General features: G+C 39.3%; 1 non-coding gene across 1 annotated transcript; it reads right to left on the minus strand.

The window, feature by feature from the left end:
• Nucleotides 1-10,916: 10,916 nt before the first annotated feature.
• LOC127116518 (small nucleolar RNA R71) lies at nt 10,917-11,023 on the minus strand. Its single transcript, XR_007801348.1, has one exon. It is a non-coding gene; the product is annotated as a small nucleolar RNA R71 (small nucleolar RNA).
• Nucleotides 11,024-15,638: the final 4,615 nt, after the last annotated feature.

The following is a 15,638-nucleotide window of genomic DNA, read 5'->3' on the forward strand; positions in this document are numbered from 1 at the left end:
CTCATGTAATTTCATCATAAGCATTAGCATTGGGATCATATATTGTCATCCTCCTTACCCCTCTTTCATTGGGTTTGTTTTAGGAGAGATCACCAAGTACTATATGATTGTATGATACTTGTATTTTATCATTTTACTAACCAAAATGCCAAAAATATGTCTATGCATTTGCCTAACTCTTTTGTAGGTAGGGCATGATCTCCATTGATCTATCAAGTTTATATCTAGGGTTTGAGACCCCCATGACAAAGAGCACAACCATTGAATTGATACAAGAATAGCTTATGGGCATCATATATGAGTTCCAATGATTACTAAATGTCATATTGATCAAGTTTTCTTCAAGAGTTTAGAGGTGATTTGCCTTGGAAACCCTAGTTTGACTGGGTATCTTGAGTAACTTCTTCAACAAGCTATCTCACCAATTGATCAAATTTCTCAAGGGACACTTCAAAATTCATCATCTTATGCATATATGATCTACCATGAGCCTATAAAGTCAAGAGAATTGAAGATTAGCAAGTTGGTTGATGGTGGTTGGCCAAATGATTTCATCTGATCAAAACTGGGTCTCCCTAGACCTTATCTCCTACAATTTTCAACATATGAAAATTATTCAAGGATAAAACTTACTCTAAATGACATTGCAAACAACTTTCATGTTGAGGCCTAGACCTAGTTTTTCTTGGAAAATTATTTTCTATGTTGAAACATTATAGGTCATTTTATTTAAACCCTAATTTGAAAGTCAACTTCCTAAGGCCATAACTTGCTCAATTTTAGAGAGATGAAAGATTTCCAACTTGAACAATCAAATTCAAGATGTCTAATTCAACTTTGATGTTTAGAGTGAGAGTTGATTTAACTTTTATGAGCATGTGATATGAGGGTATATTATATGTCACTTTTGACCTATACCATTGAACAAGTGATTTTTCCAAACTTCAAAAATGCATAACTCTATCATTTCAAATCCAAATGACATGAAATTGGTGACCATTTTTAAGGTCTTTGAAATAGGTACAACGTTTATGAAGACACTTTTCTCGTTTGAAGCTCCCATACAAAGTTAAGCAAGGTGGAATATTGAGATATATGACTTGACACTTAGAAAAAATTTCAACATGTTGAAATCTCCAAACTTCCACCTCAAAAATCATCATGATACAAGCTCCAAATGGAAAAGTGTTGAACAAGAAAGTTGTTCCTCTTGATCTAACTTTTCCAAAAAGTCCAAGTTCATCCATTTTGGATAAGGATTACTAGGGTTACTCATGGCATGAACACGGTATGATCATTTGGCAAAGATCAAACTTCAAATCTTCACTCACACTTGCCTTGCAATCCAAGTTGATTTCAGAACCTCTCACACTGATTTGTGGACCTTAAGCAATGATCTCATGGGCCTGTACACGCCCATGCACCCATGCATTATCAATTGTCAATTTTGGAAAGTGAATTTGAAGGTGCAAATATCATGAGCTGCAGCTATAAATAGAGACCTCTAGCATCAGAATTGAACATACCTTGCGCGCGAGCTTTGCCCCCCATTTGAAACCCTCTCATTCCAAAGGAAAACCTGATAAATTTCAACTTGAAATTTTAGTTTGAATCTCAACTGTTGGAGATTCAAAAACTCCAGGATCCAAAGCCTTGCAACCTCATCAATCACTTCCTGCTAGCTTCTCAAGTGTGATCAGATCGTGTTTGGAGCAAGCAACCTTAAGAATTGAACCGTATTAAAGGTAATTTTCAGAAAACTTCATCTCTTCGATTCTCTCTCAATCTTGCTCAATTCTCTTGATTCTTTGGTTGTCTGAAGTCCTACCAATGTAGGCAAGAAGATTGAGTTGCTTAGAGTTCAAATCGAAGCAACTCAGTTGAGATACCTCAAATTTTAACTCCTCATATCTTTCTATATGTGAGGAGTTAGTTAAAATTGAGGTGATATTCGTGACCCACACCATTTTTCCTTTCAGATCATGTCCTCCTTTTTCATTTTTGTTGAGGTGATGAATGGACCAGTCCGACCAAGGATGTCTGAAAAGACGACCGATGCTTTGCTCCGGCAATGATGTGGCGTGGTCCTGAGCCATTGGATGAGTTTAAATTGTTTTAATCATGAGCGTGCATTTTAATTACCAAGCGTGTGCACCTTTGACTCAGGCGCACCATGGAACGCGCGTTGGTGGCTACTTGATCTGCCACCTCAATTAATGAGGGAGATCAAGTGGTCGACGTTTTTTCTGATTATTTGAATTTCATTTTAATTGCTTTATTTTCATCAATTCATATTAATTTTAATATTGATCCAAAAAATATGATAGTTTCACCAAAAAATTACAAATATTTTCCTCTTTCATATTCTGAATTAAAATTAATTTTTGGATCATTATTAATATTTTTCATGATTTAATTGATTTCTCATTTGTTTTTAGTTGTTTAAATATACTTTTAAGTCTTTAAAAAATCTATAAAAAAATCTCCAAGATCCTTTGACCTTGTTTGACCTATGATAAATTTCATGGCCATTTATTTGGTATTTTGATGAGATTTTATAAAAAATTTCACAAACAATATTTAATTTAAATGCATTATTTTAGTATTTTTTAATTTGAATAAATGCCAAATAATTTTGTTGACCAATTGTGATGACTTGTTTATGTTTGACTCTTGTTGTTGGGCCTTGATCAAGGTTGATTTGACTTTGTCAAATTAATATCATTGGATTTAGGGGATTGATGGAATGTACATTCCATCTCCCAAAATGAATGAATGATATTAATTTGGTAAAATTCCTCCCTTGATCAATTTGAGTTTTCACCTATTCCCCTCCCACTTCATCTCATTCCCCTTCTTTATGCATTCATCTCATTTGGCCTATGATATCTCAAAGTCCTAAAGCTAGTTGATTGAAAAATTAACATGAGTATGGATGAGATTAGGCCACACCTTTTGCATATTCGTTTTGTGTGTGGCATAATACTATGTCTCTAACATGCATTAACACCAAAATTCTTTTGCCCAGCCTCAAATAGTTGTGACTTCTACATAAGTCCAATTACGATTGCTTAACATAGCGCTAAATTTGTGACATAAAAGGCATAACATTCTAGTTAGTGAGATTGCAAGTCTCCCCTCTTTCATGGAATTGTGTGGAAACTTGGCCTTTTTTCCTTCCTTTGGAAGATGTCTTGGTTCAAGGATCCATGCTTGTGATAAGTGGGTTGAGTGTTCTCCAAAGAATGTCTAAAAATGAAAAGCAAAAAGCAAAACCATACTAACTTCTAACCCATTAACTACTAACTTTTAATTTCAAGCCATTTACTTTAATGTCATTTAATTCTAGCTTTTATACATTTTCCATTGTTCATTATCATTCTAATTGTTTATGTTAATGCAATTTTCACTTTGTCCACTTGGACCATACTGTGTGATGTATTTTGTTTGTGTATATTTTGCTTGTTTGTGTGGTCTTTGACCATTAATGTACATAATAACAACAAAAACCCTAAAAAAAAACTTTTGTGTGGACTGTTGGCTTGATGTCATACCCCAAAATTTGCCCGTTAAGTTTTCAGGACATTTTTCAAGACATTCTAATCCATTTTCAAGACATTAATGTTAAAGGAACAAGGGTCCAGCGCACAGGTTACCAAATCCAGAAGATGACCTAAGCTGGCATGCTCGCTAGGCGAGCAAACCCTTCGCTAGGCGAAGCCCACGCGTCATTCCTCGCTCCAGCGAGTTTTGATGAATTAGCTACTGCAATCCTTCACTACCTGCTCGCCTAGCGAATCCTTCGCTAGCTCACTCGCCTAGCAAAGCTCACGAAATACCAGAAAATTTTGGGCTTAATTCTGAGCCCACCAAGACACAATTATTATAAGTACCAGAATTATGGAGGTGATGTTTACATCCACGGCATAAAGCAAGATGATAATTCTGCTAATCCTAATGACGTTGACATTGTTGGGACTAGTAAAATTACTCGAAGCGGAAGGATCTTTTCTCCAGAAATCTCACCTCCCGTCCCTGAAACTCGAGGAAAGGAACCAGTAATCAATCCTTCTCAGTCAAGGACACCACTCAAAGTTACTATCGAAGATGTTGCCAAACAGGAAATGGAAGAAATGCTGAAAATCATTCGCAAGAGTGATTTTGATGTGGTAGAACAGTTGGGGCATACTCCGTCTAAAATTTCGATGTTATCCTTGTTGTTATCTTCTGAATCTCATGCCAATGCATTGATAAAATTCTTGAAGACCGCTCATGTACCTCAGGAGACATCTGTCGATCAGTTCGAAAATTATGTTGCTAACTTGGCTGTTGACAATGGCCTAGGCTTTTCCGATGCTGACCTGACACCAGCAGGAAAGAATCACAATAAAGCTCTGCATATCTCCATTGAGTGTAAGGGGGTCACCTTGTCTCATGTGTTGATCGATAATGGCTCTTCTTTGAATGTGCTACCGAAAGCTGTGCTCGATAATTTTGACTGTAAAAGCATTGAACTGAAACCTAGTGACGTTGTGGTGCGTGCTTACGATGGTGCGAAGAGTGTCGTCCATGGTGAAGTGGTTCTCCCTATCAAGATAGGACCTCAAGTCTTCAACACTACCTTTCACGTAATGAACATTCGTCCTGCCTATTCCTGCTTGCTGGGACGCCCTTGGATTCATGGGGCAAGTGCTGTAGCTTCGTCTCTCCATCAAAAGCTGAGGTATCCAATAGAAGGTAATATTGTCACTGTGTGTGGAGAAGAAGAGTATATTGTCAGTAGTGTGCATACCTTCAGATACGTCGAGATGGATGGTGAATTCTTTGAGACTCCTTGTCAGTCATTTAAAGTAGTTCCTCCGACCAGTCTTGTCCTTAAGCCAACTTCCCAGGTGCCCAAGGTTATTCGTGCTCCTCCTGCTATGACTTCTCTGAAAGACGCTCAAGCCGTGGTTGAAGATGGTGGTCGTACTGGCTGGGGTCAACTGATCGATGTACTGTACAAGTCTGATAGATTTGGCCTGGGATTTAGTTCTAAAAAGGTAGTCAAAGATCAGATTAATGTTGTAGAAGATGTTGATAGCGATTGCGACTGGGATAGCTGGATTTTCCCAAAAATTGGTGACGGACTCAATAATTGGAAGGCTGAGGACACTATCTCGATTTCGTTTAGTCAGGAGTAATTGTTATTGCCTATTTTAGTGTTGCAAATTTTTAATTTTTACAATTGAACTTCTTAAAGCATTGTGTCTATGCCCGGGGCACAAATAGCTAATTTGTTAAGGGTTTTGTCATTTTCATAAGCATATCCACATTCAATAAATCAATGGACTTTTTGCATTCAAATATTGCGCTCTTTATCTTTCCTGTCATCTTTTAAACAAGCTATGCTTTCTTACACACACTCACGTAACAAATTGCAGATCCATATCCACTCTGGATCCTGTTGATAATAATTCTGCTACTGTTCACTATGACTTTGAAAATCCGATCTACCGAGCCGAGGACGGAAGTGAGGAAGATTGTGAAGTACCTGGAGAGCTTACCAGACTGTTACTGCAAGAAGAAAAGACTATACATCTGCATGAGGAATCAATTGAAATTGTAAATCTGGGTACTGAAGTAGACAAGAAAGAAGTCAAAATAAGAGCAGGCTTAGGAAACAGTGTCAAAGAAAGATTGATTCAGATGTTACATGACTATAGAGAGATTTTTGCTTGGTCTTATGAAGACATGCCAGGACTGGATACTAATATAGTAGTGCATCGTTTGCCAATGAAGGAAGATTGTCATCCTGTTAAGCAAAAGGTTCGTCGCATGCGTCCTGAAATGTCTGAGGAAATCAAAGCCGAGGTTATGAAACAATTTGATGCAGGTTTCCTGGCTGTTACTTCTTATCCTCAATGGGTTGCTAATGTGGTACCAGTGCCAAAGAAGGATGGTAAGGTGCGAATGTGCGTAGATTACAGAGATTTGAATAAAGCGAGTCCCAAAGATGACTTTCCACTTCCGCACATTGATGTTCTGGTAGATAACACCGCTCAACACAAGGTATTCTCATTCATGGATGGATTCTCAGGTTATAACCAGATTAAGATGGCACCTAAAGACATGGAGAAAACTACATTTGTGACGCAATGGGGCACTTTCTGTTACAAAGTAATGCCATTCGGTTTAAAGAATGCAGGGGCAACATACCAGCGTGCTATGGTGGTTTTGTTCCATGATATGATCCATCATGAAATAGAGGTATATGTGGATGACATGATAGCCAGATCTCATACTGAAGAAGAACATCTCGATCATTTATACAAACTGTTTGAGAGGTTGAAGAGGTACAAGTTGAGATTGAACCCGAACAAATGCACCTTTGGAGTAAGATCCGGTAAACTCTTGGGATTTATTGTCAGTGGTAAAGGAATTGAGGTTGACCCGGCTAAGGTGAGAGCTATTCAAGAAATGCCGGTTCCCCGTACAGATAAAGAAGTCAGAGGTTTCTTGGGACGCTTGAATTACATTGCCCGATTTATCTCCCATTTGACTGCTACCTGCAAACCCATCTTCAAATTACTGAGGAAAAACCAAGAGATGATATGGAATGATGAATGTCAAGAAGCTTTTGACAAAATCAAGAAGTATCTCCATGAACCTCCAATTCTGATGCCACCAGTTGAAGGAAGACCTCTAATCATGTATTTGACCGTGTTAGAAAATTCAATGGGGTGTGTGTTGGGGCAACATGACGAGTCTGGTCGAAAAGAGCATGCCATATACTACCTTAGCAAAAAGTTTACCGACTGTGAAACAAGATACTCATTGCTCGAGAAAACTTGATGTGCTTTGGCTTGGGCTGCTCGCCGACTAAGACAGTATATGTTGAATCATACCACTTTATTGATTTCTAAGATGGATCCTATCAAATATATATTTGAGAAACCTGCCCTCTCCGGAAGAATAGCAAGATGGCAGATGATTTTAACAGAGTATGATATCCAATATACTACTCAGAAAGCAATCAAAGGAAGCGTGTTAGCTGATCATTTGGCTCATCAAGCAGTTGATGATTACCAATCTATGAATTTTGAGTTCCCAGATGAGGATGTCATGCTTGTTACTGATTATGAAGAACCTGGACCAGATGAAGGACCCGAACTGGGATCCCGATGGATTATGGTTTTTGACGGATCTTCTAATGCATTGGGCAATGGTGTTGGTGTTGTAATTATTTCTCCCAGGGGTTGCCATACTCCTTTCACTGCTAGACTATGTTTTGACTGTACCAACAATATGGCTGAGTATGAAGCATGTATTTTGGGACTCAAGGCTGCTATAGACCTGAGAATCAAGTTTTTGAGTGTGTACGGAGACTCAGCCTTAGTAATCAGTCAGATCAAAGGAGCATGGGACATTAAACATCTGAATCTCATCCCTTATCGAGAGCGGGTGTTAACATTAATCCCATACTTGAAGAGATTACATTCGAACATATTCCACGAGAAGAGAATCAGTTGGCAGACGCATTGGCTACCATGTCATCTATGTTTAGAGTCAGATGGGATGATGAAGCTCCCATGATCACCGTTGAACGATTAGATGAACCAGCATATTGTTATGAACTTAATACTGATGAAGTAGAAGAGAAACCTTGGTTCCACGAAGTAAAAAGATATTTAGAAACTCAGGAATAACCTGAAGGGGCATCCATCAATGACAGAAAATTTCTGAGGAAGTTCTCCGCTAAATTCTTTTTGAGTAATGGAGTATTATACAAACGTAATCATGATTCGACTTTGCTGCGCTGTGTGGATAAAAGGGAAGAAGAAAAGATTATGGAAGACATACATGATGGTATTTTTGGGACTCATTCTAGTGGACATACGATGGCCAAGAAGATTCTGAGATAAGGGTATTATTGGTCTACCATGGAAGCTGATTGCCACCATCACTCCAGAACTTGTCACAAGTGCCAGATCTATGCGGACAAAGTACATGTACCTCCTGCTCCATTGAACGTATTGACAGCACCTTGGCCCTTTGCAATGTGGGGCATTGATATGATTGGAGAGATTAAACCTACTGCTTCTAATGGACATCGTTTCATTCTTGTTGCTATTGATTATTTTACGAAGTGGGTAGAGGCAGCCTCATTTGCTTCTGTCACCAAGAATGTGGTGGCACGGTTCATCAAGAATAGTCTCATTTGTCGGTATGGCATCCCTGAAAGAGTTATCACTGATAATGGTACTAATTTGAATAACAAGATGATTACTGAACTCTGCGCGCAGTTCAAAATAAAACACCATAACTCTTCTCCGTACCGGCCAAAGATGAATGGCGCCGTAGAAGCTGCTAATAAGAATATTAAGAAGATCATACAAAAGATGACAGTAACATACAAAGACTGGCATGAGATGTTACCCTTTGCTCTTCATGGTTATCGCACTTCAGTGCGCACTTCGACAGGGGCAACTCCTTTCTCTTTAGTCTACGGAATGGAAGCCATTTTACCAGTGGAAGTTCAGATTCCCTCTTTAAGAATTATGAAAGATTGATAACATGAAATAATATCACATTCTTGGAATCGATTTAATTAAATTATATTATTATTCGCTTCAATTTATTTCATTTTATTCGATACTACTTGGTATTTTTCCTTCTATTTATCTCAGGTAGCTTATTTGAAGCATAAGTGAAAAAGGAAGAAAAGGAGGTGCAAAAAGAAATGAAGAGAAGCAATTTCACTAAAGCCCAACCCAAAACTACAAGCCATGAGCGCTGAGCCTGTGACGAGCGCCACACAAGGTGTGACGAGCGTCACGCCCTGCTGCCTTGTGTTACGAGCGTAACACATGGTGTGACGGACGTCACACCATTCTCCTATATTTTTGGCTTCAGCAACGCAACAGAGGCACGTTGAAGCCTATTATTTCGCTTGACTCTTGGAACGTGAGGATTTTACACGGAAAGCTTTGGAAACCGTTACAAAGTAGACTAGTATAAATAGTCACTTCCTTCCAACCCTAAAGCTCTCTCTTCTTCGTTCTTGTTTCTCTTCCGGCCGTGCAAGCATACTTTACAGCATTACCTTTTTACAGTTTTTACTTTATTTGCAATTTTTATTTTCTTTTCCAGTCAATCTTTCAGCACTTAATTAATTTTTCACACAATAGTTTCTACACCGGAAACTATTGTGTATCTTTTACTGGATCTAACCTTATGTTAGGCCCTAGATTTTTATTCCTTCACTTTTATTTTCCTGTCCGATTGAAGAATTCAAGAACAAATCCAACCGGTTTGTGGTGGAGTGTTCAAGTTTGCTATTAATTATTCAGGTTCTTTAATTATTGTTTGAATTTATATATGCCCTGCATTATTGTTTATTTATATTGTTTGCTTGAGATGGATTTATTTAAGCATGATGATTGTTTAGATCTGTTTAGCATGTCCGACTAATTTATTTAGGTATCGGTATGTAAAGTAAGCGGAATGAAGGAATCAAAACTAAGTTGGTTTAATTACGTTTAAAAATAAAATCACTCTTTTTATGGTCTCAATTTACAGGTTTAATACCAAGGTTTTTGTACGAGAGTAAAAGACTAAAGAAGTTAAAATCAATAGAACGAAAGTTTGAGTTTTTAACTGGACAGTGTAAATTGGACATTAATTCTAGATCAGGGTGAAAGCAATTTTTAGAGTTACTTAAATTCTAATCTTTTTCAAAAAGTATTTTTAAAAGTTAAATGTGAGGACGAGAGTTAAGCATTTGAATTTAATTATATAATCTAAGTCAACAGAGCGAGAGTTTGAGACGAGGGTGTTTAAACGATTAGTATTTTCTTAAAAAGAGTTTCTATAGATTCTATTGTTTTCAAAAGGTGATTTTGGACTTAACTAATAAGTGACAGCTACGTTAATACAAAGTCATAGTCTATTCAACAGAGCGAGAGTTTGAGAAAAGACTTTTAATCAATAGTGTCCACTGAAAAGATTTATTTTAAAACCAAGAAACCAACGAAGACTTGATTCCCTAATTACGACGAACTACATACCGATATCCGCTTAATTGATATTTAACTTAGATCTTATTTTAGTTTTAACTTTTCCCCCAAACAATCAAAGTATCATCCGCCTTAGCTTTACGAAGTAACCTTAGAAAACGGTATATCGATTCATAAGTCCCTGTGGGATTGATATCTTTTAAAACTACGCGATAGAACTGTGCACTTGCAGTTAGTACCCCAATCGACTCATAAAGTCGCGATCAAGTTTTTGGCGCCGTTGCCGGGGACTTTTATTTAGTCGATATCGTAACTCTTCTGTTACGTTGTAGAGACTAAGGCATACTTTTATTTTTATTTCTTTCGTTGATTTGTATGCCACACACTCGCTCACAAGGAGAGCCGTTTTACTTACGAATCAACGACATCGAACTATATCTCCGAGTCTTACGAAGAATTCGGGAATATCGTGCTGCAAACAATCTCCCTCCTATCGAAGTGCCCGACCTCAAAAATCTTCTTCCTTCATCGATACCCGAGATGGCAGAACCAGCTCGTGCTCTTCGAGATTACACCGCTCCATCACAAGATGAGCCGCATTCGAGTATTGCTCCACCCGCAATCGAAGCAAACAACTTCGAACTTAAACCTTCACTGTTGGAAGCAGTGCAACAGAATCAATTCTCTGGAAATCCCACCGAGGATCCAAACCTTCATTTATCCGTATTTGTCCAATACGCTGATACTGTTAAAGCTAATGGTGTCACTTCAGAGGCAATTCGACTTCGTCTCTTTCCTTTCTCGTTAAGAGATAAAGCTAGAAGATGGCTTCAGTCTCTTCCTTCCAACTCAGTTACCACATGGAACGAGTTGAAGAAAGTCTTCCTTGCCCGATATTTTCTTCCGAGCAAAACAGCTATGTTGAGAGCCCAGATAAATGGATTTAAACAGAAAGATAACGAGTCTCTTTTCGAAGCATGGGAAAGATACAAACACATGATGAGACTTTGTCCACACCATGGTTTAGAGGACTGGTTAGTGATTCATACCTTCTATAATGGTCTCTTGTACAACACAAGGTTAACAATAGACGCCGCCGCAGGTGGTGCACTTATGGATAAACCTTATGCCGATGCTTATCAACTTATCGAAAGCATGGCCCAAAACCATTATCAGTGGGGAAGCGACCGAGCAATGGTAGAGAAACCTCAAACGAAAAGTGGCATGTACGAGATAAGTAGCCTTGATCATGTTAATGCAAAAGTGGATGCTCTGGCCCAGAAAATTGAAAGTTTAAATGTATCACCTCCAACCACCGTGGTTGCCGCAACTCAGAATTGCGAAGTCTGTGGACTCCAAGGTCACACTCCTGCAGATTGTCAACTCCTAACAGGAATCCAAGCAGAGCAAGTGAATTATGCTCAAGGAAATCCCTATTCGCATACCTATAACTCAAACTGGAAGAACCATCCTAATTTTTCATATAAAAGTAATAATGCTTTATACGCACCAGGACAAGCTCCAAATCAAGCCCCAGTTATACCTCCTGGATATCAAAAGCCGACCCCATCTACACCTAACAATAATGTTCCTAGGAAATCCAACTTAGAGGTCATGATGGAGAACTTTATAGCTTCTCAACAGCAAACCAATAAAGATTTCTTAAACCACAATATACACACTAGCGAACAAATCAAACAACTAGCAAGTAAAGTAGATGCCCTGGCTACCCATAACAAAATGCTGGAAACACAAATATCACAAGTAGCTCAACAACAAGCGCCTACTGCTGCCCCAACTGGTACATTTCCTGGACAGCCCCAACCTAACCCGAAAAGCCACGCTCATGCAATCATACTAAGAAGTGGAACGGAAGTGGAAGGACCAGTAGATCCAAGAACTGAAAACCAAAACTCTAAAAAGTCAACTGAGGAAGAAAGTACACCTAAGGAAAAGGAAGAGAGTAATAAGGAAACCGTAGAAAAGAAAGAACCCTATGTACCTCCACCACCTTATAAACCACCTATCCCTTACCCTTAAAGGCTTATTAAAACCAAAGATGCGGGCCAATTTAAAAAATTTGTTGACCTACTGAAACAATTAAATGTCACAATTCTGTTTACAGAAGCTATTACGCAGATGCCCTCATATGCTAAGTTCTTAAAAGAAATTCCTTCTAACAAAAGGAAACTTGAAGATAGCGAAACTGTTACACTCACTGCTGAATGTAGCGCTATAATCCAGAATATGCCCCCTAAACTTAAAGATCCAGGTAGTTTCTCTATACCCTGTCACATAGGAAAATTTGTCATAGATAAAGCCTTATGCGATTTAGGAGCGCATGACCCAGGCGTTTAATAAAAAAGTCAAGAGACAGGTATATCAAATTGGCGACTTGGTAATAAAGTGTATCATTCTACCACAAGGTGATTCTATAGGCAAATGGACTCTCACATACGAAGGGCCGTTTGTAGTTAAGAAGGTATTCTCTGGTGGAGCCATGATGCTTGCTACAATGGATGGCGAAGACTTCCCACATCCCGTGAACGCAGACATAGTTAAAAAATACTACGCATAAAAGAGACCCGCTAGGTCAACGTATCTAGGCAAAAGTAAGGGCATCACGGCGAACCAAAAGGGTTCGGGCAAAAATTAGGGATAAACATATAAAAATGTACACCCGGCAAGTCGAAAACCTGAAAAGGCGGCTTGGGCAAAAAAGGGTATCCTGGTGGACTGAAAACCTGAAAAGGCGGTCCAGGCAAAAATTAGGGATTAAAGCGTATGACTATGTCCCGTTCTCGGTCAGCTTCACCCAAGTCAAAGGGACTGAACGAGCCAATCACTTCTATCCGACAGCAAGAGATGAGAGGCTTGAAGACATAATGACAGTAGTGGAATTAAAATCAATAGGACTTTTTCTTCATAGCTTTTTCTTTATTTTCTTGACAATTTCCTCTTACTAGGATTTCTGTCTCCTTGTACTCAAATTGCCTATTTATAGGCCCTCTTTCAAAATCGATACAATTTTATTTCCAAAAAGATGCTTTTGTTTTACTTTCTCTGTTTTGTTTGCATAAACGTCCATTGATTTAATTCGAATTAATATATGCATTTGAACATGATTGATGTTTACCGAAAATACATGCATAAAATAGAAATAGCAGTTACTAAAAGACTTTAGGGTCGAGGATAAAGTCTAACCATGCTTTCTGATGAATCCGGTTGCTAATCCTATTCCCCAACAAAACCAGTTATTTCCCAGAAGAAATTGGCATTACTAGACAGACTGGTCATCTCTTTTATCCCCCAGCCAGGTCCTGTTGAATATTTCTACCATCAAACAAGAAATCAAATGTCCCCAGCTAAGAAAGGGACATCAATACAAATATCTCCAACCAGAATATGGGGATTTATGTTCCCCTGGCAAAGTTTTTCGGACGCATAATTCATTTTCATGCATCATTTCACATCATATACGTGCATGCAATGTTCGTATTTATCTTCAAAAGCATAAAACATCTCATACATCATGACATGGCATGAGGCTAACTTTTTTTTAGGTTAATTATCCTCCCGATACAGTCAAAATAAAGGTTCATTCAGACGGACACCCTCATCAGTTACATTTGAGATTCAGATGCATCTTTCAGATATAACCCATATGAATGTTCATTCTGATAAGCATTTTGACATCCTCCTAATGATGGCATCTTTAAGCCCATCCCAGACATTTATCGCGAATACAACATATACAAACATTATCAGACATAGCCTAACGTACAGCTCATTCTGATTCAGCCTAACGTATGGTTCCTTCAACTGTTCCAATACGGTCTAGCGTACGACCCATTTGGATGTTCATCCCCTCAGATACTACCTAGCATACGGTACATTCTGAAGTGTAGTCTAGCGTATGACTACCCCTTTTATCATCAGATACAGCCTAACGGACGGCTCATTCTGCTACTCAGATACGATCTAGCGTACGATCCATTCTGATCTTTATTCCTCAGATACTATCTAGCGTACGGTACATTCTGACGTGTAGTCTAGCGTATGACTACCCGTTTCATCATCAGATACAGCCTAACAGGACGGCTCATTCTGCTACTCATATACGATCTAGCGTACGATCCATTCTGATCTTTATTCCTCAGATACTACCTAGCGTACGGTACATTCTGACGTGTAGTCTAGCGTATGACTACCCCTTTCATCATCAGATACAGCCTAACGGACGGCTCATTCTGCTACTCAGATACGATCTAGCGTACGATGCATTCTGATCTTTATTCCTCAGATACTACCTAGCGTACGGTACATTCTAAAGTGTAGTCTAACGTATGACTATCCCTTATTGTCGCATTACACGAAAAACCGGCGGGAAAACAAAACAACAGAGCCGCCACCGTGCGTTATTTATCCCAAAAGAGGGAAAGGAAACGCTCGAAGTAAACCTGGAAAAGACATGGTCTCGCAACCAAAGAGAGTGGGATCGGGAGTCGGTTATGCGAAGGGAAGGTATTAGCACCCCTACGCATTCGTCGTACTCGACGGGATCCACGCACAAAAGGAAGGAATAAAGGTTGCTAAAACGCTGCTCAAACAAACACATTGGCTGAAAAGAGACACAGAAACGACAAAAGAAACTAACTCAGCAGGATATCGTATCCTGGGCCTACGTAGTCTGTCAGGCACAGACATCAGAGTCGACGTAGTTCGGGACAGGGGAAACGTGCTCGCTAGGAGGTCGCATCCTATGCATACGTATCTTCTTGGACTAAAGAAGAATCAGAGCACTCGTAGCTCGGCTAACGCACGCCAAACAAAACAACACAGGAAACCGACTGCCAATCGCTGGACTTATGTCAGACTCCACACAAAACAGGCAAACATGGAAACCGAATGCCAATCGCTGGACTTACATCAGACTCCGAACCAAACAAACACACACTGGAAACCAACTGCCAATCGCTGGACTTACGTCAGACTCCAAGCACACAACAATAGGATACGGAACGCCAATCGCTGGTCTTACATTCATCTCCTAAAACACACAAAGGACAAAACAAAAAGGGTGCTCGGAGAGATGAGCTCATCTCCTGCCTACGTACCTCATCTGGTATGAGGATCAGGGCGACGTAGTTCCCCTACGCAGGGAAAAAGGACTAGCCTAACCAGATACAAAGGGAGACAAACTACTAGGGAGACTACGACTCGAGCCTAAAAGTTATCATGCATATCATCCCTAAGTTAAGGTTGTTATCTAACTTGCACAGGGAGCAAGCTATCCTAAACAACACAGGCAAAACAATCATTCACATAATTAGCATACACTATATACAAACAAAGTGGGCTCACACAAGGTTAGGCTGTGAAACACAAGCCAACTGGAATCGGGTAATGTTAGCTCTTAACCCTAACATTGAGAGTTAGGGTGAAGCAGATGAGATGGGAAGTGAGGGTAAGACCTCACAGCTCTTATCCCTGGCCTGGGAGAGCTTTAGACAAATGAAAGTGTGGGAGTTCAGAAAGTTGGAACTCTTCTCCACATATGACTGACTCAACAAGGATCTTGGGCTAATATCCACAATGCATCAACACAAGGTGTGTGAGCAAAGGGATGACTCAACTGAA

The sequence above is a fragment of the Lathyrus oleraceus genome, chromosome 1, assembly GCF_024323335.1.
Source record: "Lathyrus oleraceus cultivar Zhongwan6 chromosome 1, CAAS_Psat_ZW6_1.0, whole genome shotgun sequence".
NCBI lineage: Eukaryota > Viridiplantae > Streptophyta > Magnoliopsida > Fabales > Fabaceae > Lathyrus > Lathyrus oleraceus.